At 32.8% G+C, this 24,662-nt stretch overlaps 1 protein-coding gene across 1 annotated transcript in view; it reads left to right on the top strand.

Moving 5' to 3' along the window:
- Positions 1 to 24,662, top strand: part of BAZ2B (bromodomain adjacent to zinc finger domain 2B) — a 359,528-nt gene that overhangs the window by 145,526 nt on the left and 189,340 nt on the right. Inside the window, exon 4 of the mRNA XM_054562718.1 lies at positions 3,759 to 3,801. The gene's annotated coding sequence lies outside the window, so the exon portion shown is untranslated. The remainder of the gene's footprint in view (positions 1 to 3,758; positions 3,802 to 24,662) is intronic.

Here is a 24,662-nt window from a genome sequence, read left to right as displayed (position 1 = left end):
GAACCCTCGTACACTGTTGGTGGGAATGCAGACTGGTGCAGCCACTGTGGAAAACAGCTTAGGATTTTCTCAAAAAGCTAAAGAACTCCCTTTTGACCCAGCAATTCCGCTGCTGGGATTATACCCTAAGAATCCGGACACACCAATTGAAAAGAACCTGTGCACCCCAATGTTCATAGCAGCACAATTTACAATAGCCAAGTGGTGGAAGCAACCTGTGTGCCCATGAGTAAATGAGTGGATCAAAAAGCTATGGTACAGTTACACAGTGGAACACTATGCAACATAAAGAATGAAAGAGCTACTACCCTTCGTGGCAGCATGTATGGAACTGGAGAACATTATGCTAAGTGAAATAAGCCAGGAGGTGAAAAATAAATATCAAATGATCTCACTTATATGTGGAACCTAATCAACAAATGAAACAAGCAAGAAAAATATAAACAATAACATTGAAAGAAAAAATAAATGGACAGTAACAGGATGGGTAGTGGGGGGAAGGGTATCAGGGAAAAGAAGGAGAAGGATCAAGCCAGGCAACATGTATAAAGGACCCATGGACAAAGCCAAAGTGGGGCAGGATTGAGGGTGGGAGGTGAGAGGTTAGGGGTGCTGCGCAGGGGAAAGTAGTGGAAGGAAAATGGAGACAAATATATTTGAACAATAAAAAAATTAAAAAAAAACAAAATACCAGGCAATACTAATGCAACCTAAATAGGCTTAAAACTCAGTTCTCCAAAACCAAAGACTACTTTCCCTTTTAAGCACTATGATATATTAAGGATTCTATGATAATAGAAATTTTTTTTTAAGCAAACATAAATGTGGAAATTTTCTGAAGGTAAGGCAATTCCCTTCCAAATTTGCAGCAGTTTTCCTGAGATGAACATATCCTACCCAACACAATTGAAGGTTTTTTTCCCGTTTCAAATAAGTAGAGAAATTAATATTTCAATTATTTAGTAGGATCATTTATAGTTCAATCCATTTTTGATGTCAGAAATGCCTGGTTGAGCTAATATGGTAGCCACTAGCTACAACAGGCTATTTAAATTTAAGTTAAAATAGTTAAAATTAACATTTAAAAGTCATTTCGTTAGTCATACCATATTACAAGTGCTCAATAGCCACCCTTAGCTATGGGCTAGTTATTGGGCAGCACAGATACTGACCATGTATCCCTATCGTTGCAGAAAGTTTCATTGGACAGCACTGGATGGTGTATTTCATTAGTGATAGATCACATATTCACCAGTTTCCCCAGTATATAGTTTTCCTATTATTTACTAGTGTGCTCCTTCTTTCCCAAGGAAGTATTCCTTATCAAAGCCTGTGCTTTTTGACTTTTTAATTTCCCCAGGTAGTAATAATTAAAAATCGTGGTCAGGATTGGAAATAACTAGATGATGATAGAAGCGTGTTTAGATTTTTATGAAGCCTTAAAAGTATATGCCCAACTATGTGTAGTTTTGGTACTTTAAAAAGAGAATGATAAGACACTTACTTTCCATTATACAATCCAAGATTATAACACTGAATCACCTATAAGTAGCATATGATTTATGAGATTATTTTTCATATGTAAGTTTTAAAAATAATTTTTATTGCAAAAACCATATCTTGAAAAGAACATGGAATACAGAGAAAACATCAAACTGATAATATATATATATATAAATGAATGATTAAGTATTTTAGTGACTTATTTTAAATTAATTTTAGAGTTAATCAGCATATCTTTCCATGTTCAGATTAAGTGAGGTGAGAAAAAGCAGGTAGATTTATTTTTTTCGTTTATTTTTTAAAAATCTTTTCAGTAGCTAGATAGGGATAAATATCCTTACTTTCTATATATTGGACCTTATGTAGTATTGTCAAGTGAAGGTTAAGATTTGTATGCTAAAATTGATTACATAAGGAGAGATGTTTTCTTTTTTGAGGCAGAGGAGGAAAAAATATAAAGATAGTTACATGTTAATTACTAGAAAAATACTCATATAATTGTATATCATGACTTAAGATTCCCTCCCCCACCACCACAATTTAACAGTGGTGTTTTCTGTGACTAAATAGAGTTGATATTTTCTCTGTGTATATGTACTAAAACTGTGATTTGTAAAGAAATAGCACATAAGCAATATATTAGTTGAATTATGTTTTCATAAAATGTAGTATTACCTTTTTATTTGTATAATTGGAATATACTTCCTAATTTCTAGATGACTTTTTTAAGAATTACCTTTCTATGTAAAAGCCACTTAAGATTTTTATGAGAAGCCTTAAGATTGGTCTGCTTTTAACATCTAGTGTCATTTTAATTCCATGTACTTTTTTTCTTCTACATTTGCAAGTATCTAGTAAAGCATCTGCAAAAATTGCTACCATGATGAAGGAATGCCTTTAGCAGTTTTTATACTGTAAACTTAAGGGCTTTAAATAAAGTATTTTTAAACTGTTGTTTTAATTATCTTGTGTTTTTCCCCCAAAATAAAATATGAAGTTGAACAGTTGCTTTTATCTGTTTATTTAGTTGCAGAAGTTGTCTTATTTTGTTACAAATGTGTAAATGTAACAATTAAAAAATATCTATTTAAATTATAGAATTTTAGAGTAAGTATAATTGCTTCCTTCACGAAACTCTTTGTATTAACACTTTACCACCACAGACTGTTTTTTGTGTTAAGAGCTTAATGGTAGGAAGTAGTTTCTTGAAGGCACATCTTTAGATATAGAGAGAGATGTGTTTTATCTATGTAGCCTTCTCATCTGATTTGATGGGGGCATGGGTAGTGAGAATAGGTTTCCAGTCTTCTCTGACCCCTCCATGTGTCATGTAAGGCCAATACATTGTCCTCCATACAAATCTTTCTTTTACCTTCAATCAGTATATTTTCAATTTCTCGGACTGAAAAAAACACCACTCACACTTCTCTTGCTTACCATGAGCCTTATTTATAGATATCCTTCAAATTCTGCTGGGTATTATTTTCCCTCTATATTCATTCCCTTGGTGAACTCATCCACACTCTTAGCTTGAATTGTTCTTTTTTATATGACTGATTTACAAATCTTGGACTATTCTAAATGGCAACTTCTACCTGTTGTGGGGAAACATCTTTTGAATAACATACGGTTACACTGAGCTCCCTTACTATCCAAAGTAGTCAATCCATCACTGAAGGTTTCCTTCTTTGTGTCCCTGGTGAGTGAGAACCCAGGAAATACTTTAACCTTAACTTTGCTTGGGTTTATAATGTATAGTTTCTTCTCAATTGTATTTTTAATTTTTAATAGTTTTGTCACTATTGATAAGGATTATCAGGAGGCAGTTTTTCCTATTAATTGATGATAAGTAGATCACATTCTGGCCATAAACTGAGCTGATAATCTAATAATAGAAGCTAAGGTATAAACAATATCTGTCTTTCGTTTGTAGTATGTTTAAGACCCTGTCAAATATTTGAAAACAAACAAAACTCAAATATCCTATCATTTATTTACTAATACATTATGTTAACCCTGGGTGTTGCTGATTATAAACAAAACATAATCTACCATCTATAATAAATAATGATCTATAAATAAACTTCAAGAATTTTATGTTTATTTGTATTGTGCTAATTGTACTTTTCCTGACAACTTTATATTAGTTTAAGTGTGACTTTATGGCATAAAGAGAAATTCTAAACAAATATTTTAGTTTATGAAATTACTCAAGTATGATTCAGCTGAATTCTATTTCTCTTTTCCTGTTGCAGATTTCTCAACAGTGATGTCACAAGATTGACCGCATTGATCACAGTAAGACCAAACTGATAATTAAGCTTTCAATGATGTTTCATTTTCTCTGAAAATAAAAATTGAGTTAGAAAATATTTATAACTTTAAATTATGATTATTTTTGCAATAGCTAATTAAAAGTTTATATTTTCAGTGAATCATATCGCACTTAGTTATTAAGTACTTTAAAATATTGCTTTAAATGCATTTAAAGTGAAAATTTTAATTTATAACTGAAATTATATTAACATATTTTAGTGTGAGTCATAATCTGAATAGCATCTTCTTTTTAGTTTTTGTTTTTATTAAGTGTATACGGTGATTCCACATTAGAAAAGATTATAAAAATAAGATTATTTGATACTGTAAATCACTTTTTAAGGCTAACCTGAAAACAGCCTTGGAAGTATTCTTTGGTTTCTTACTTAAAGATTTTATTGCCCAGGCTGGGCAGCTCAGTTCACTGGAGCATTGTCCTGATACACCAAGTTTGTGGGTTTGATCCCTGGTCAGAGCACATACAAGAATCAACCAATGAATGCATAAATAAGGGGAACAACTAATTGACACTTATCTGTCTCTTTCTTCCTTAAAATCAATAATAAAAAATAGAACTTTTATTGATATTTAAATGATTTATAAAGTCTTCCAAATATGGAGAGTCGTTGAAAAAGTAATGGATACTTTTACTCTTTAATTTTAAAGTGTTAATTTCTACTGTGTATAAAGAAATGTGTTAAAGAAAAATTTAAGGCCTTGATCCTCCATGTTATAAAATTCTAACTAGTAAATTCTCAATTACAGTAATGAAATTTTATAGCATTTTTGAAAAATCCTTTCAAATAACATAAATTTTGAGTAAATTATTTACTCAAATAAATCTGCTTTAATCCTGTTTTAGTTGTTTTTTAGGTATAGAAGCAATAATTATCAGAAATGTAAATTTATGTATAGATAGTCTTTGTATTTATGTTTTAACATTTTTGAGATACCTGTTCATTTTTTAGAAGCCAGAGAGAAATTTTCATGTATTTTAAAAGCTTTTTCTTTTTTTGATCATCAAAGGATACATAGGGTGAAAACAGGAGAATGAAAGATTTCATGGCAGCCTAGAACTGCATGTGGAGACGTAACCAGAGTGCTTCAGGAAACAAGACAGTGCACCACTGCAAAAAAAATGTAGTTTTATATAATTATGGCAGCCTCAGAGTACTGGTTTCCCAAGTAGAAAAGACACAAGAGAAGAAGGGTAGGGAAAATGGATATGGAAAGGTAGTAAAGACACCATCTCCTACCTGGGATAGTGCCTGAAGCCAAAGTGCTTACAAAGTGTTCTGTTAGATTAGATGAAAGTAAAACTGGCATAAATTTAAACACATTTTCTAATTTTCCAATCCTGTTATGGTATCCTTTTGTATGATGTTGCTGTAGCATGGAGTCAGTTGTCTTAACTTCTTTAGTATCTTCCTACTTTCTACTTAAATTGAATGACCTATTCCAGAATATCTGTGTCATTCAAAGTTAGCTATGTCCTATCTACATAACTTTATTTCCCTCCACTTTCCAACACATAGATTGTCTTTTTTTGATATACTACTTCTATAGCCAACATATAGCAATGTTTTTGTCTGCATATCTTTTTACATACAATACACCATTTCTTTTTCTTGAAGTAGTTACCTCTCTTTATTCAGTACCAATTCATTCTTTAAGTGGTCTTGTAGTCTTTATGATAACTATAACCTTCACTGAGTTCTCTTTCCCCTCAACATTTGATCTTTATTTTCTGCCACAGACCTCTTTTTAAAACTTTAGAACTTCTGTTTCTAGCTCTGTATGTGACATTGGTACCTGACCGTGCTATGCCACAAGCACTAAATTCAACATGTCTAAATTTGAACTCATTTTCCTCCAATTTCCTATAAACTTTACTCTCTTTACATGTTCTTTATATTGGTTAGTGATATCAACATCTATTTAGCTACCCAAGCTAAAAATATTAGTTATCTTCAAATACCTCTTCAAAAACTCTCATCTGTTCTGACATCAAATCCTACTGATTCTCTACATGCAGTGTAATAATAAGATCTAGCACTATGGAGTGCTTGCTGTGTGCCAGGTACTGATTGAAGCATTTTACCAGTGGTAACTCATTTAATCTTCCTAACAACTTTATTTATCTTTCCTGTTTTATGTAAGAAAGACATGTATTTTTCTAAAAAAAAAAAAAATTACACAACACCACCATGAACCTCTCCATCCATATTAAAAAAAAAAAAAAAAAAAAGAACACACACTTGGATATGAATGAGCCTAATTTATAAGAACTATAGTATGGACAGAAAGACATACTAAATGATATCAAGAAGATAAAATAAGGAAAGTCCAGACTGGGAAATTCTATAAGGCAAAAGACCTATTTTCTTCAATAGACTGGCATGGGGTTGGGGTAGGAGTGGTTATAGAGTAAAAGACTTGAGAGACATAGAAGCCAATTTTAACATATGGTTTATAGTTAATGGAAGCAATTTAAAAAATATTATACAGTAAAGAAGTATATACAATTACTGGATATTTAGTCCTAAAAAAAGTTTGTTTTCAAACTAAAAAAAATTGTCTCAGCTTTGATAGTAGTGCTGGGCTGATTGTTGATATGAAAAACAGAAATCTATGCTATGGAAACATAAGCACCTTTATCAGACGTGGAACATTAAGAAAAAAGCACATTCTCCAATTACTTTCTTTTGCTTGGTACCTGTGATAAAAGATTTGCTAAAGGTGGTGACAAAAATTTAGCTTAATACCATTATTAGTCATGAAATACAATTTGTGATTTTCCTAATTCATAGTTTTCTTACTAAAAAATACTATTGTATCATATTTTTTTTAATATTCAGTGTTTGTTTCATAGAAATATGGGAAGTTCAAGGGAATAAAAACTAATATTTCTAGAGCTTCTATAAAGATGATGATTATGATGCTAGTCAACATTCAGGTACTTAACTATGTACCAGGCACCCTTCATGAGTTTATTATTTTAAATTATTGCATCATCCTAACTTCATGAGGGAGATATCATTATTATCTTCATTTTACAGTTGGGAAAACTGAGCTATAGAGAGGTGAAGCAATTTGTCCAGGTTCACATGCTTATCAATCAGTGAAGTTCAGGGTTCAGACCCAGGCCTTTTGAGATGGAGTTTGACTCTCTACTCTCTTATACTGTTTCTCTTTATGCTATGGTTCTAGGTGCTATTAATATTTATCTCATTATTTCATTTATCTGGGAATGTCTTAATTACTTCATTTTAAAACTATAGTTTTGCCAGATATAGAATCCTTGGTTTGAAAGTAATTTTAATTTTAGTACGTTAAATATGTAATCCCACTGCCTTCTGGCCTTCATGCTTTCTGAGGAGAAATTGGCTTTTAATTTCATTGAGGACTTTTTGTACATGACAAGTTGTTTCTCTCTTACTGTGTCCAAGTTTCTATCTTTGTCTTTCAGCATTTTGACTATAATGTGTCTTAGTGTGATTCTCTTTGAGTTTATCCTACTTGGAGTACATTGATCTCATTGGATGTGTAGATTCATGGTTTTCCCCAAATTTTTGAAGTGTACAGTCATTATTTTTTCAAAGATTATTTCTGCCCTCTTCTTTCTTCTTTTGAGATACCCATAAAGCATATATATAGTACTCCTGAGGTTATCTCACAGATTCCATTCGCTCTGTGTATTTTATTCTTTTTTTACTTTGGGCTTTTCAGACTGGATAATTTCAATTGATCTGTCTTCAGGTTTGCTGGTTCTTTTTAATACCTGCTCAAATTTGTGGTTGAACCCCTGTAGTAACTTCTTCCACTTCACTTACTGCACTTTGTAGGTCAAATTTCTGTTTAGTTCCTTTTTTAATTAGTATCTCTTAATGATATTTTATTTTGTTTATATATTGCTCTCCTGGTTTCCTTTTGTTCTTTGTCCATGGTCCATGGTTTCTTTTACTTCTTTGAGCATATTTAAGTCAGGGAATTTGTTGCTAGTAGACCTGGCCCACAAAAAATGCTAAAGGGAGTTCTTTAGGCTGAAATGAAAGGATGTTAATTGGTAACTAAAAGTGATAAGAAGAAATAAAGAACTCCAGATAAAGGTAACTACATAGATAATTAGGTAAGGAATGTCGTACTTCGAAGGAAAGACTAGAAGGCCAATCAATGTAGCTAGAGTAGAGAAAACAAGATTATGGTTTGAGATCAACAGTCAGAAGATATGGGATGCAACAGAGTACAATAAGGATTTTTTTTCTTTAAGGGCAATGAGAAATGTTTGAAGTTTAAATTGTCAATGACCCAATTTTATTGAGGCTTACAAAGGTTAAATAACTTGCTTAAGATCATACAGTGATTAAAGGGTAGAATGATGACTGTAATCCAGGAATGTCTTGATTTAACATCTTGGCTACCCCATTTCTTATAAAGTAAGAAATGTTTGCCTGGCTAGTGTGGCTTAGTGGATTGAGTGCTGGCCTGTGAACCAAAAGGTTGCCAATTGGATTCCCAGTCAGGACACATACCTGGGTTGCTGGCCAGGTCCCCAGTAGGAGTTATGAGAGAGGCAACCGATGGATGTATCTCTTGCACATTGATGTTTCCCTCCCTCTCTTTCTCTCGCCCTTCCCTTCCCTCTTAAAATAAATAAATGTTAAAAAAAAGAAATGTTTAAGAAATTATAAGCTTGAAATTTTTGTGACCTGAAATTATTAGTTACTTTATTATTTCAACAGATTATAACTGTCTCCTATGTTGGAGGGATGTGATTTAATGTGTTTTTTAGAAAAAGATTTTATTTATTTATTTTGATGCGGGGGGAGGCAGTTAGAAAGAGAGGAATAGAAATATCGATGTATAAGAGAAACATCAATCGGTTGCTTCTTGCATACCCCGAACCAGGTACTTGGCCCGCAATCCAGGCATGTGCCTTGACCAGTAACAAACTGGTGACCTTTCACTTCATGGGCCCATCCCCAACCAACTGAGCCACACCATTTAGAGATGTGACTTTACCTTTTTAAAACCCAGTGGTTATATTAATTTTGTTAGCTCTACTTGTGACCTCTTGGTTTCCAGTGAACATGTGAATTAGTGTTCAACAGTGACCACTGGAACAAACATACTTGATATGTTTATGATTTCTTCCACCTCTCAATTCCTGTCCTCTAAGGGAAAACTAATAATGAAACCTAATTATGTGCCAGACTGTTTCCAAATATGACTTTATCCTAGAATTATGATGTTAAGTAACTGCCCCAAGTTGACATAATTAGTAATTTGGATTCAAATTCATGTGCCTGTAACTAAAAACAAAGATGTTTCTACTATAAGGTACTCAGAGAATATGAAACTAAGTTATATCCAAATGACCTTAGTATGTGTATTTAGAAATAAAGTGCGTAATGCTCAATAAGTATTTGCTGGCTTACTGAATAACAGAAGCAAGATTATGGGAGAAGAGAATTTTAGTATCAGCCAGTATGTACCCTGAAATGATTTTCTGAATTCATTCTTCAGGCAATTTATATAATACCAACCTCTCTTTTATTTAATTATCTTTATTTTTGTATACTTCTTTATAATATTGATACTCACTAATGGAGGAAACATGATATATGCTGTCAAATGGGAAGTTTCTTGTTCTGAACAATTCTGCCTGACAAAATATTCCCTAGACAGGAATTGTGAGCATTCATTTAATCAGCGAATATATTATGTGCTTCACATTCTGTCAGTCACTTATTTACTCATTCATCCATTGAGCAAACACTTACAGAGCACTGACTTATATGCTTCCACTATCTAGCTATTGGGGACACTATGGTCAATAAGATAAAGTGTCTTCATTATGTTTATTTTCTAGTAGGAGAGCAGAAGTAAAGAAATCAATAAAATTTTTCTAAATATTAATAAGAGTTCCAAAGGAGGGGGGAGATGTGGTAGTATATGTGAGAGGGACAGGATAGAATTGACAGAAATCTACAGATGAAAGTTGGAGAAGGCCTCTGTGAGAAGGCAACACTCTGTTGAGAAATGAATGGCTGGAAGGAGCCAGCTATGTGTGGATCTGAAGAAATAGTGCCAGTGACTCTAGAACATTGTGAATTGGGGAATAGAGGTGGTCAGATGTCATCAAAAGTGGTTAGAACTTCTTTCTAATGTGAAGAGAAGTCACTGGAAGTTTTGATTGTTGATTGATTTCATTTCCCTCCATTCCATGTTTATTAATTTGAAAATTAATTTGAAAATGTTCCATATTCAACTTTTCTATTGGAAGATGTTAAGGAGGAAGCCAGGTCTAGAAATTGGTAGCATTAAAAGATTTTCTGTAAATTCTTCATGCTTTGTATGAATTTATATTTTTGGAGGCATTCTACTATCTTGTTCTGAAATTTTATGCCCTTGCTATCATAATTATGAAGGGCCCATCTTCCTAGAGGGAAATGGATATGCATTATTTCTTGATTTAAGAAACATTACATAATGCCTTTTGAATTATTTAGGAAATTTATAAGGATGGAGAATATACTGTTCCTCTTCTTTAGGGGCTTACAGTCTAGTGGTGAAAGAGGCACACAGAACAGTCATTACAGATGTAGATGCCACGGTAGAGGCATTTGTAGAGTGTTTTGTGAATATAGGGGTGTATTCCTTAGGGAAAGGGCATGCCTCGGCAAAAACAGCATATTCTACGAAGATTTTCTGTCTTGCTTTTGAAACATAGTAGAGACTACTTATCACTGTATGAACAGGGATGCTTATGTTGCAGAAAATCTTCATGAAGAGTTTATGATTTCCAGCTATATAGCAAAATGTATAGTGGTCTCTTAGTATACAGGTAAAAGCCGAATTTCTCTGCTAAGTAGAGGGTAAAAAACTATAAAGGTGCTCGTTGTTACTGATGCCCTTTTCCTCTTCTGTTTTCTCTTACCCTTTATCATCCATTTTTGTAAATATACATGAGGTGGGAAGAAGATTACATTTTAAAAGTTTTGAAGGAAAGCTTTATGCAAAGTTTGAAAGTTTTTTGAAAGTGAAATGTCATTATAAAAAGGAAATTAATATATTAGCTGGTGATAGCTTCTTTTGATGCTTCTCAGCTGGGAGCTTAGATCTTTCCACTACTCAAAATTTCAGATAGATATATAATGTTTCTACCATAATATTAAGCAGGTGCCTCTCACTAATAATGCATATTAGAGTGAAATGAAATTAATGTCAGTACAACTTGAATGGGCAACATGACTATACTAAAACCATGTGCTTTGCAAATCTGTTGGTCAAGAAGCAGGAAAGTTTCCTTGGAAGTTGTATTGTATGAAATGTAGGCAGGTGCTTAAAGAGAAAGTGCAAACTTATAAACAAATGTAGAGTGCCCTCGTGCTAGGATACGACACAAAGAGAAATGAAACCAGCACAATGTAATTTAATACTGGAGGAGCTGAAGGAGCAGAGGGTATTTCCTCCTTTGCAGTTAATTTAATTATTGAATCAAAAGACAGTGCAGTAATGTATAGAGTGAGTACAAAAAGCATACCAGCTGTAGTAGCAGCAGAATTTCAAGTCAGGATAGCAAGGATTTTTTTAAAAAAGCCTTTGTATAATAAAAATTGGCCTTAAAGTTAATTACACTTGAGTATTTACCTGAGTCCAGCATCTTCCTATAGAAGATGGTTTTTAACATAGGAAACAAAACTGTGTGAAGCTAAGGAAGCAGGTTTCTGGGTAAATTGTTGGCTTGAACATACATACTTACTTCATCTAACTGGTAAAGCACCACTAATTTGATAGGAAACACGTTTTCTTTTTAAAAAGATGTAAGAAAAGAAATAAGCTGAAAGCTGGAGAGCAGACAGATCAGTAGTAACTAATTTGGCATATTAACAGAACTGATTAATCAGCTGACAACAAGGAAAGCCAAAAAGAAACACAAAGTTTTAATGAAACTTTGAAACCATCAAGGGTTCAGAAATGATCAGTTCTAGGTATCTCTGGAAGGGGTAGCAGCAGTGGAGGGGGAGAGTTATAGGTGCAAGTAAAGCATAGACTGTATGAAAATAGAAAACGTTTTTTGAGCGTTCATTAGACATGAAAAGTCTGTTTAACTCTAGTATTCTTCAGGTCTTCTTTAGTTAACACAGTTGGGTGCCTCTTTCACCCAGTGCAAAACTAGAGTTTTATTTATCCTTTGCGGTGTAAAAAATTGAGGATCTCTGGGCTTGGGTAAATGAAACACCTTTGTTGGCAGGGCTATCTTAGGAAAAAATGGATTGAGTGAAAGCTTACCATGTACTGAATGTTGTGATCCTCCAGTAAGCTTTGCACATTTGGCATCTACAGAAATGAACTAAAGATAAAAACACCATGAAGGTTCCTCACTGAAATGGCTTAGCCAAATCACCCTGCAGTGAAATTTATACTTGACAAGTCCCACACAGGTTCACAAATTTTTAATTAGGTTTGGTAAGTTCCACTCTGTAATATGAATGGATGGGCAGGAGTCATCAGAGATTTGAGGAAATCTTGTATTAGAAATGACAGAGATACCAACATTGGATTATAAAGTAACATTGAGGACGGCTCATGGAAAATAGGTAAAAGGAAATAGAAAATTTGAGCGATATGATTACAGGGCCAAGTCAGAGGTACAACACCTGAATCATAGGAAAAATATATAGAAATGGGGGAGGCAGCAGGGGGAGATGGTAGACTAAAGGGGAGAGAAAGAGAGGGAAGGTGGGGTCAGGGAGACAAGGAAAGATTGAAATCTTTAGTAAGTAATTAAAAAAATATTCCTCATACAAAAAAAAAATCCTTTTGCATATTTTAATGTTCTTACCACAGAGTAATTTTTCCCTTTTCTTAAGAATTTGGTGAAGTCATATTAAAAAAAAACAAACTTTAATTTTTATTGAGGTGAAATTCATAACATAAAATTAACCACTTAAAAGTGAACAGTGTAGCACATTCACAATGCTGTGGAACCACTATCTCTATCTAGTGCCAAAATATTTTCACCACCCTAAAAGGAAACCTCAAATGCATTGATTAGTTGCTCTCCATTTCTCATCTCCAGCCTCTCATTCGAAACCAGCAACCTGCATTCTGTCTCTTCAGATTTACCTATCTTGAAGATTTAATAAAGATGGAATAATACACACATGACCTTTTGTGACTGGCTTCGTTCATTTGTTTTGGAAGTTCCTCTACATTGTAATATGTGTTAGTTTCATATTTATTTATATCTGTATACTATTCTATTTTACGTAGAAAGCATAATTTATTTATCCATTCATCCTTTCATGGGCATTTGGTTTGTTTCCACTCCTAGGCCATTGTGAATTGTGCTGCTATGAACATGCATGTAAATGTACTTGTTTGAGTACCTGTTTTCAGATGTTTTGGGTATATATCTAGGAGTGAAATTGCTGGGTTAGGTGTTAATTTTATGTTTAACTCTTAGAGACAACACCAAATCATTTTCTACAACAGCTGAACCATTTTGCATGCCCATCAACAATGTACAAATTTTCCAATTTCTCCATATCTTTGCCAGTATTTCTTTCTTTTTTTTAATATTATAGCTGTACTAGTGGGTACAAAGTGGTTCCTCATTGTGGGTGGTTATTCACCATTTGTATTATCTTCTTTGGAGCAATGTTTGTTCACATTCTTTGCCCATTTTTAAAATGTGGTTTGTTTTTGTATTGTTGAATTGTAAGAATTTTTTTTATATACATTCTGGATCCTAGACCTTATCAGATGTATGATTTACTAGTATTTTCTCCCACTCTGTAGAAAACCTTTTTTTTTTTTTTAAGAGAGAGAAGGAAAAGGAGAGAGAGAGAGGACAAGAAACAATGATGTGAGAGAGGAACAGCAATCTTTTACGTGACCAACAGGGACCAAACCCACAACCTAGGCATGTGCCTTGACCAGGAATCAAACCAGTGACCTTTCACTATGTGGGATGACACCCAACCAACAGAGCCACACTGTTCAGGGCTGTATATTCATTTCTTAATAATGTTCTTTAATGCTCCCCAAATTTTAATTCTTTGAAATCCAATTTATCTATTTTTTCCTTTGTTGCTTGTGCATTTGGTTTCATACCTAGGAATCAGTTGCCAAACCCAAGTTCGTGAAGATTTACCACTATGTTTCTTCTAAGAGTTTTTATTTATATTTAGGTTATTGATCCTTTTTGAATTAATTTTTATACAGTATGAGGTAGAGTCCAATTTCATTCACTCTTTTGCATATAGGTATTGTTTTCCCAGCATAATTTTTGAAAAGACTCCTTTTTTTCTTCCATTGAATGGTTTTGGCACCCTTGTCAAAAATCCGTGGCCACAGACATATGGGTGTAACTTCTGTAGAGTCAATTCAGATGACATTGGTCTATCGGTTTGCCCTTACACCAGTGCCACATTCTTTTGAGTGCTGTGTTTTGAAATTGGGAAGTTAAGTTCTCCAACTGTGTTGTTCTTTTTCAGTATTATTGTAAATGGAATTGTTAATTTGCTTTTTGGATTGTTCACTGTTAGTGTAGAGCAACAGCTGATTTTTTGTGGGTGTTGATCTTGTATTATCAACTTAACAAATACACTGGTTTAGTTTTATAATTTTTGTTTTAACTCAGAAAAGAGATCATAGAACCCAGTTTGGTTTTTCACATAAAAAGAATTGTCATTACAGTTCCTCTTCTTTATTTTGGTTTTCAAAATAATAAAGAGTTCTTGATCTGCTATATAAAAGCTTTGATCAGATGAATGCAACAAGGATTTGGTGAAGATCTTGGGCTGAATTAATCATTTTATATCCTCATTTGCTTTCATTTCCCTATCAGTTCATATCCTGCTTTTATTCTTTAACAGAGAAAAAATGTAAAAAAGCAACAAAACCATCATGGCAACTATGTCTGTGTTCCATTGTGTGATATAGGTATTCTGTATCATGAGCACTCTCACCCAATTGTCTATCATTATCGCACATAATATATTTTTAAAGTTCTCAGCCTATTCTTTGTGCTTACTGAGAAATGTTATTTTATTTATTATTTAAAATAGTATTTAAACATGTAATTGTCTCATTGAATAACACAAATACTTTGAAGCAATTTATAAAACTTCTTGAGAAATTTCAATTTATAGTACTCAGTTGTAAGCTCTTTGCAGAGAGAACTGTCTTATTCACATGTCTGTTCATAATGTTGGAGCTTAAACCCTCAATCTTGTTTCCAATAAGTATTTGTTGGGTTGAGTAGGTTTTTATGTGTATGTGTAGTTGCTTGCTCACTTTACCCATACTGTGAATCCGTTAACTTTCTATTAATTGTTCTTTCTAAAACACCTTTTAAAGAGGGATTAGTATATGAGGACCAAAACAATTACCAAATAACTATAGCAACAGTAATTCATTTATACTTTTGCCACACAGATATGGGCAGCACTGGCTCAAGAATCCACTGGACAATTCCAGTAACTCCAGATCATTTCTTAATGTGGATTTCACTTGGAGAAGTGAGGAAAGAATTGATTTTATTTTAGTTAAATGGTAATGATGAAAAGAAGAGTAGCCTGCATAACTCTATAGCTTCTTAGTGTCCTGTGGACAATGACTGAGGACATAACTCATGCAGGAAATATCTATAAAAAGAGAGAGAGAGAGAGCATATTCATATTTTAAAGTGAGCTGGGTTCATTCTTTTCTGAGTTTGTACTTGCATTTCATAGGTAACACTATTTCTAATCCATTTTCTTTGTCTTATTTGAAGTAATAATATAAAGTGATCATTTTTACATACTGAATATTGGACTTATTAGGCAAAATAAAGTTTACTATTAGTCATTTTACTTCTCAGATAAAATAAAGGTGTACTTTAATAAGTCATCTTAGAAATCAAAGTCCATGAGTGCATAAAAGTAGTTTTTTGAAAGAATAAAAATTTACCACACTGTCATATGGACAGCACCTGACAATTTAATCATATCTTTGAGTGTAATGTTAATACTAAGTACTGAGAAATTAAGACTAATAAGCCCTAATATGCTGTTTCATTTATTATAAGCATACTTAATGAAAGAAATAAGGCAAGTTACTAGAAGTTAACTTTCCTTTGATATGTTTAATAAATGTAACAAATTTTCTGAAAAAAATTAAAGTTATTAATTTCAAAGTAATTTTTAGAAAACAAGTTATTACGGAATATGATTTAAATTCTAATTTAATGTTTAGAAAAATTTGTTTTATTTGTTTGACATTCTTCTAGAAACACACTTTATAAATTCGCCATATATTTTGCATCATACATCGGAATGAAAATGAGGGTTTTTTTTTAAAATCATGAATAATCATGTACAAAAATGACTGAAATATAACCAAAATTTTATTTCAATTATAGCCTCATCGGTTAAAGGAAACACTTTACAAATATTTTCTCCTTTAACCAAGTTCATATTCATTATGTTTTTTTACATTACACTTTTGGATTCATCTCCCCTTTTAAGTAATGGTGTCCTTGGTATGTGAATTAGTCTACATCAAAAGGTAATTCTTTATTGTTTCACATACGTTCATCTCTTTTTAAAATGATTTCAGAGGCGGGGGCAGGAATAGGAGAAAGAGAGAGAGAAAGTGATTCTTGTGTGTGCCCTAACTGGGGATTGAACACACAACCGTAGCATATTGGGACAGTGGTCTAACCAACTGAGCTACTTGGCCAGGGCTGCATTCATCTTATCTCACAAATAAAATGATATGCTTAAACATGGTGACTGTATACTCTTTTGGCTTTCCCCTAGTTTCTAGTAAAAGATATTTAATGAATTAGCTAATGACAACTGCTGGATCAGAAATTCGGGATTCATTATGAAACTGCTGCTTTTGCCTTTAGCTTTTTGTTAGTTGTGTTTTGGTTTGTACCTGTAAAGTGAAAATAATCATTCTTGTTATTTGGGATGAATATTTTGTATCAACTTTTTACATATACAAAAATATGTTAACTCTTCAGTCAGGATTAAATCTAATTCAAAATATTACCTGCATCTACAACTTCAAGTTTGCTCAGAAATTAAGATTCTGTGTTATATAAAAAAACAGAAGAATGTAAAATCATATTAAGCCTAGTACTCATTTTAGAAAACCAAACCTTAGAGTGACTGCCACTATGTTACACAGCCAGTTTGTGGCAGAGACTGCAGCATCAGTATCTAATTCCTAATCCAGTGTTCTGTTTCTGAAAATTGCGTGACTTCATTTCTCTTTAATGTATTCTATTTTTAATGTTTTAGAAAGAGGACATTTTTAGGCTTATTTCTGTTAACAGTATCATTAGTTTCTCAATAGAAATATGAACCTATGGACATGGTATCATTTTGGATTACTCTTCTTCCTCTGGCTCTAGATAATCAAAATTTAAAAGAGCCTGTGATTTAGCTTCAGTGTCTTTTACATCCTTTGTTTCCTTTCATTCCCACCACCACCCTATTTAGATCATTTTTAGATCACTATACTATACTAGTTCACTTACTAGTTTCTCTGCCTTTAATGTCTTACCTCCTTTTTTTCCTCATTGTGGATAACATTGCCATGTTAACATATCTGAAGTCATGATTTCTTTTTCCACACCATTGTTTACACTATTCCCCTTTTTTTGAAGGTTCTTGTACTACTTTTGAACATATATTCAAATGCTGTACATATTTCAAAAACCAACTCAAATCTCATTTTCTTCTCAGTACTGGCCACATCTACCTAAAGGAAGTGCCGCTTGAAAATCTAGAGTCAGTTTGTGTCTGTAGCCATTTCACATCTAGTCTCATGATACCCTATTATAGAGTGCTAGAGTTGGAAGAGACTTTAGGTTTCACTTTACAGTTTTACTGGAGTTAAATGACTAACATAAGAACTTGGAAAGTTCAGAGCAGAGGTATAGTTAGACTTACATCTCCTAACCTGTAACCCAGAATTCCTTCCTGTGTAACACACTTCCTCTTGCTAAATAGTGCCATGTCTTTTTAGATATCTTTCATGAGAGCATTTATTTTCCCCACATGAGGCCAAGAATCTTGTTTTAAACCTTTTTGTACTCCCCTTAATATTTAGCACGTAATAGACCTTAATTCATTATTTTGTGGAGGATTACTTTCAGATAAAAGTAGTAATATTTTAAATAAGGTGTTATGTCTACCTTTATAAATATTAATGGCCAAAGATTATACTGATTTGATTTAGAAATGATTGAAGGAGAGGTTTTAATAGTTCTTGGTAGTTTGCATCTATTTCCAAGACTTTACTAAACAAATAGTAGGAAATAAACAAAATAAAATTGAAAAATCCTTTGGGTTTTATTGCTAGGTAAATGAGTCTCATTTGTTTACAATGTTAACGACACTGATTCAAGTACAGAACTAGAACTTTTATCAACATTTCTTCATTGCTTTAATGTTTTCAATTTCTAAGGAAATAAAATGTTTTATATGTAATAATTTCATAGCAGATAGTGTAATGAAAGTTTGATACAGTTCTGTTGTCTTAGTTACTAAGCCATTATTGAAAACTATCTAGTACATTCTTTTCAGGTTTTAAAGTTTTACAAATACATCTGATTTAAAACATGTAAGTAAAGCATCAAGAATTATAGCAAATATATACACTTTAAAATTCTTTTGCAACTCAGCATGAATAAAAATGGTACATTAGAGGGCAGTTTAAATACCTATCAGGTGAATAAAGCACGGACTTGATGCATATAGTTGGGGATATATGTATCATCTGCTTCAGATGTATTACAGAGGTGATGTCAAGGTGAAAGCAGGCTTACAGAATGGTTGGAAATCATTGATATTCTGACTTGGAGGCTGTAAATGGCTCAGTGGCAGATGGAGTCTTTGTCAAGGAAGAAAAATGGCAGCTTTGGAGCATCATAGATGTTTTGCTAGCAACTCAGCACACAGGCTGCGACCTTCTAGTATTCAGGACTCTCTCTTATGCTCTAATAAACAGAGATTTTATTCACCTAAACTAGATAAACACCACTGATATTTCAGGATAAATTGAGGTGTTTCATAAAAGAGAAACAAATATGTTATATTATCTAGTTTTTACAGAAATAAGCTTTTAAGAGAACATGGATTTTTGGTATGAGAAATGTTTCTCAGTTTGCAAGAGTAAAAGCAATGGAATTTAACTTAAAAATATTTTCTTAGAATCACATATCATTAAAGCTAGAAAGTGTGTTAAAGTTCTAGACAAACCCACTCATTTTACAGATGAAGAGACCGAGTCTCAGAGACTGATTTAACCAAGGTCAGTAACATAGTTCATGAAGGACATTAGGTGACTCCTAGATTATTACATGTTATACATATAAAATATCTTTAATTATGAAGGTAAAAGAAACTACTCTGTTTGAGTAAAACTTAGAATACTACAGAATACACCTACTTATTCATGAAAGCTGCATAATGATAGTATATAATTTGAGTGAATTTATTTACTATTCAACTGCACATATTTTTATTGAAAAGAATTCCAGTTTTTCATTTTAGTGTGTCATTACTACATTGCTGTATAGAAAAAATATTGTTAAATGGAGTGTTTATACCTGGGTTGCAAAGATATATATGTATGAGCTATGTTTGGATTTCTTAATAAGAATATACTTAAACAATATTTTGTTTAAATCAGGACCAGTTCAAATATATATCTTGTGTTGACATATTTCAGTATTTTAAAAAGCTCTTTCTTTTAGAAATACTGCATTTTATATTAAAATATTTAAAGGTTTTATAGGTTTTATACTGAAATGTTTTGAAAAATTGTTGCATATGTCAGTGAGAACGTCTTCCAATTTTTAGAGGACTATATTATATTCCTCTGTATTATCATGTGGAGTATGTTCACTTGGACAGCTGACTTAACAATGAGGAGTAATAAGTCATGGCTAAAGTTAAAAGGGGAAGGATTACACACCTAAAACTTACTAAAGCGTTTGACAATTGCTAAAGTTATAGAACCGAGACACTATATATCATGGAAGAAAACAACCCTTTGCTCTAGAGAGTCAAGGTTATTGCATTTAGTGCTTCAGGTTATATAGCCTTTCAAAAGTCAGTGTCTAAAGAAGTACAATTACAGAGGTATTTAACAACAATTATTCAAAACATTATCTGTGCATTTTCTTAAGATAAAATTATAAAACAATTTTACAATTGTTTTGGATTAGGAGGAAAAAAAAAAGAATGGTTAGAAGGTGAAAGCTTCTAAAATCCTGAAGTATGTGTCTGTTTTTTTAAGGATAAAACTGGTCAGACTTTTCAGATAGAATGTGGGCATGAAAAATACTAACCTCAATGTCATAAAGGCAAATACTGTATCCATCTATGTTGCTATGTAGCTATTTCACCTATTATCTACTTTAATATGAAGTAAATACACTCATATAAAAAGTTAAATGATAATTACTAAATTATTCAGCAACTAATTATTGAGTGCCTTGTCCATGCCAGTACTGAGGATAGGGCAGTTAAGAGAACAGACTCTGGACTCGTGGGACTTACAGTCTGTGAATGAAAGAATAGTTAATAAATTAACATTCAGTGTGTTGGATGGCAATCAACACTGTGGAGAAAGATAAAACAGATTAAGGATTATGAATGTCATGTTTGTGGAGTTAGTATTTATTATATAATGGTCAGTGAAGTCCTCTTTAATAACATGACAGTTTAACAGAGATCTTAAGAAAGTGAGGGAGCAAGTCATGCATATATCTGGATGAGGAGGATTCCAAAGATAACAGTAAATGCCAAGACACTGAGGGAGAGGGTGCTTGGTATATTCCAAGAATATGAAGGAAGCCTGCATGCCTGGAGTGGTGGGAGCGATGGAGGAGAGTAATAAATGAAGCCACAAAAATTTCACATAAACCTACATTTAGGATTTGTCTTTTTATTTTGAGAGTAGATTGAAAAAAATTATGCTTTAAGCTTATCCAAAGCCCATACTGTTGTTAAAACAGCAGTCCCCGAAGTAGTTTATGTAGAACATTGATTGTAGAGCATGAATATTATATGAGAGAAAAAACAAAAAACAAAAAACGGTCCATGGTCAACTAAGTTTGGAAAACATAGGGTTAATGTTAAACAGATTTGGTTTGGTTTAACAAGCGTTCCTGTGCATCTTTTAATGTGAAGTGTTTTGTGAATCTCCCATGTATTTGATCATTCTTCAATTAACATCTTATGTAAATGCTATGTTATACAATCCTACAGGTTAAGTTAGTACTGAAAAAGGATTTTCCAAAGTTGCTGTTTCATAACTTCTTTGCTCTCCTTAAGTCAGTACTTCTCCCTGCCTGCTTTTTCACTGAAGACTACAGTTTTTTCCCTAAGTATTTCTCAAAACCACTTTTCGTCCTTGATTCGCAAAGCCTAAATCTTTATGTGGTTTGAATCATGACTCACCTGGGCTGTCACTATGCAGCCTCTTAACTGGATCTCTGCTTCTAGTCTTCCTGTATCTGAATTCATCATCCTCTTAGTGACAATTTAATTGATACCATAAACCTAACTAGCTGATTGACCTGCTTAAAATCCTTTACTAGCTTCCTGTCACTACAAAATAAATTTAATCTCATTTACAGGGCAGATGAAATCTTCTACAATCTGTCTCCTGCCTACATCTAAAATTTTGCCTAAATTGTCCATCCTTAGTGCTTTCCAACATTAACACCATTTAAAGTTTCTTAAAGCAGACAGTGGGTATGTAGTTCTTTTGCCTTTGTTTAATACTACTATCACTTCCTGACTCAGCCATTCTCCTGTGAGTAGCTTAATTTCTCCATTTCAAAATGTTTAGAACAGTTGTAATTTTCTCCAGAAACACTGAAGCTCTTTGTGGCTAGTCAGGTACACTGATGTATAATTCTGTCAAAGCACGTAAAACAATTAAATAAAAATATGTATTTGTGTTTCCTCTACTCTCTACATCCTATAACTTGTACCCATGTTAACTACTTCATACTTTCAGTGGATACTCAAGAAATGATGAAATTAACTCTATTAAATAGTTGAAGACTTATGATAAACAGATATATCAATTTCTCCCTTTTCCAGTCTAAAATCTGTTTAGATCATATATTTAAATGTAAAACTTTAAAATGTAAAACTTTTAGAAGAAACATAAGGGGAAAATCTATGGGACCTACCTGGTGAAGAGTTCTTATACATGGCACAAATAGCACAATCCATAAAGGAAAAAAAAATCTGTAAATTGAACTTTATAAAATTTAAAACCTTTTGCTTTTCAAAAGACCCTGTTGAGACAATGAAGAGACAAGCTATGTACTAGGAGAAAATACTTGAAAACCACATATCTGACAAAGGACCCATATCTAAGATACATAAAACCTCTCAAAACTCAAGAGTAAAAATGCCAACAGTCCAATTAGAAAATGGGCAAAAGACATGAAGAAACATTTCACCAAAGAAGGTACATAGATGTCAAATGAGCTTTAAAAAAAAAAAAAAAAAAGATGATCAACATCACTAGCCATCAGGGCACACTTTTCAAGGCACACAAAATGAGCTGTCAGAACAGGTAAATTAAATAATAGTGACAATATCAAATGCTGGCAACGATATAGAAAAATTGAACTCTTATGTATTGCTGGTGGGAATGCAAAATGGTACAACAACTTTGGGAAATAGTTTGGCAGTTTTTAAACAAACAAATGTACACTTACTACATGACCCAACAATCACACCCCTGCGCATTTATCCCAGCAAAGTGACTCTATGTATTTGTGCATAGCAGCTTTATTTGAATTGGAAACAATCAAAATGTCTTACAATAGGTGAATGGCCACAGTATGATGTATCCATACCATGTAAAACTACTACTTAGCAATGAAAAGGCATCAACTATTGATCCATATAACAACAGTTGGATAGATCTCAAGGGCTTTAAGCTGAGTGGAAAAAAGCTACATTTATATAAAGATAAAATTACAGAGATCGAGAACAAATTCGTGAATATCAAGGGTTAGGGATGGTGGAGGAGAGGAGTTTGGTGTGACTAAAGGAGTGGTAATGGAGTAGTTCTATATCTTTATTGCAGTGTTGGTTACTGAATCTAAACAGGCGATAAAATGGCTTAGAATTATACATACACTTTGTAGTTTGTTTCCTGGTTTTTATATTGCACTATAGTTATGTAAGGTGTAATTACTGGTAGAAGCTGGGTAATGAATACATGGGCCCTCACTATACTAGTTTTCAACTTTCTGTAAATATATAGGTATTTTAAATTAAAAAATATAAAATTTTGTTTTTTACTTTTATAAGACATGGAACAACCTATATGTACTGATGGATCAATGGGTAAGGAAAATGTGGTGTGTGCATGTTGTATTCATTCAAATACCATGGAATATTATTCAGCCATAAAAAGGGAAATGCTGCCATTTGCAACAACATGGATGGACCTTGAGGACATTGCTAAGTGAAATAAGTCAGACAGAGAAAGACAAATACCATAATATATCACTCATATACGGAATCTTAAAAACTAAACAAAATTGAACTCATAGATCAAAGAACAGACTGGTGTTTTTCAGAATTGGGTGGTGGTGGGGCTTGGGCAAAATGGGTGAATGTGGTAAAAAGGTGCAAATTTCCAGTTTTAAAATAAGTCCTGGTAAAAGCAAACAAAAAAACTGTTTTACCTCACTAAAATTTACATGCCTTTTGATTTTTATTACTTCTGTATACTGCAGAGACTTATTTCATTGATCATAAAACATATACATCTTATTTCTTGGTTTATTTAGGATTGTCTTATCTTAACAAAATAGTAACTAGAAGTAAACAAACAAAATCTTCACTTCCCTCAAGGACTCGTGTTTGTATATTAAAAATATTCATGTTAACAATGTGTAGCTCTAGTTTATTCATCTTATCTGCTGTATACAGTTATTTCTATTTCATTACATAAACATACCACAATCTTTTAACTTACTCATTTTCCCACATTTCACTATATAAATAGTGCTGCAATTTATATGTTTGTATATGATGCCTTACACATATGTATGAGAACTTTACTAGGTTACATATCTAAAAGTGGAATTGCTGTGATACAGACTACATACAGCTTTGATTTTACTATAGTGCTTGATTTCTTTTTATAGGGCTTATGCTGCTTTGCACCACTAGTGCATAGGAGATTTCTTGCTCTACATTTTTGCCAGCCTTTGGGATTCTCTTAATTTTGGCCTGACTACCCCCCTCTGTATAGATCCTACTAAGAATCCCAACAGGTTTTACATCACAATATTTTTCTTTAATTTCTTGCTCTTTGACCAGCCAAGAGTAAAAAAATTATTGAATTATCTGATCTTTAATTTTTGTATTTATCTCCATATCTTTGTACCACCTTAGTGCTTAAATTACTGCAATAGACTGAATATTACATTATCCTTATTGGAAGTTTCTTTCTGCTCCAATCCATTTTATTTAAAACTGCCAGATCAGTATTTCTGATGCAGGAAGTTTACCATTGTTTGCCATGTTGAATTAAACCACTTAATATGCTATTCAAGGTTGTTTCCAGTAAGGTCCTCAATCTTAGTTTAGCCATATCTCCTATTGTTTTCTACATGTGCCATGTATACTGCCCAGACTAAATTACATTCATTTATTTATTGATTAATTCATTCAAGCAGTAGATATTTAATGATGTTATTATGCTATACAGGTATATTAACACTTGAGTTTTATAGGTTTTATAGTTTTGTAGTTTTATAGCTAGTGCTATAAAAAGAACAACAACTG

Source organism: Pteronotus mesoamericanus, unplaced genomic scaffold, assembly GCF_021234165.1.
Source record: "Pteronotus mesoamericanus isolate MK-2021 breed Mesoamerican mustached bat unplaced genomic scaffold, CSHL_Meso_final scaffold_651, whole genome shotgun sequence".
Classification (NCBI taxonomy): Eukaryota; Metazoa; Chordata; class Mammalia; order Chiroptera; family Mormoopidae; genus Pteronotus; species Pteronotus mesoamericanus.
This window is presented reverse-complemented; position numbering and strand designations above follow the sequence as displayed.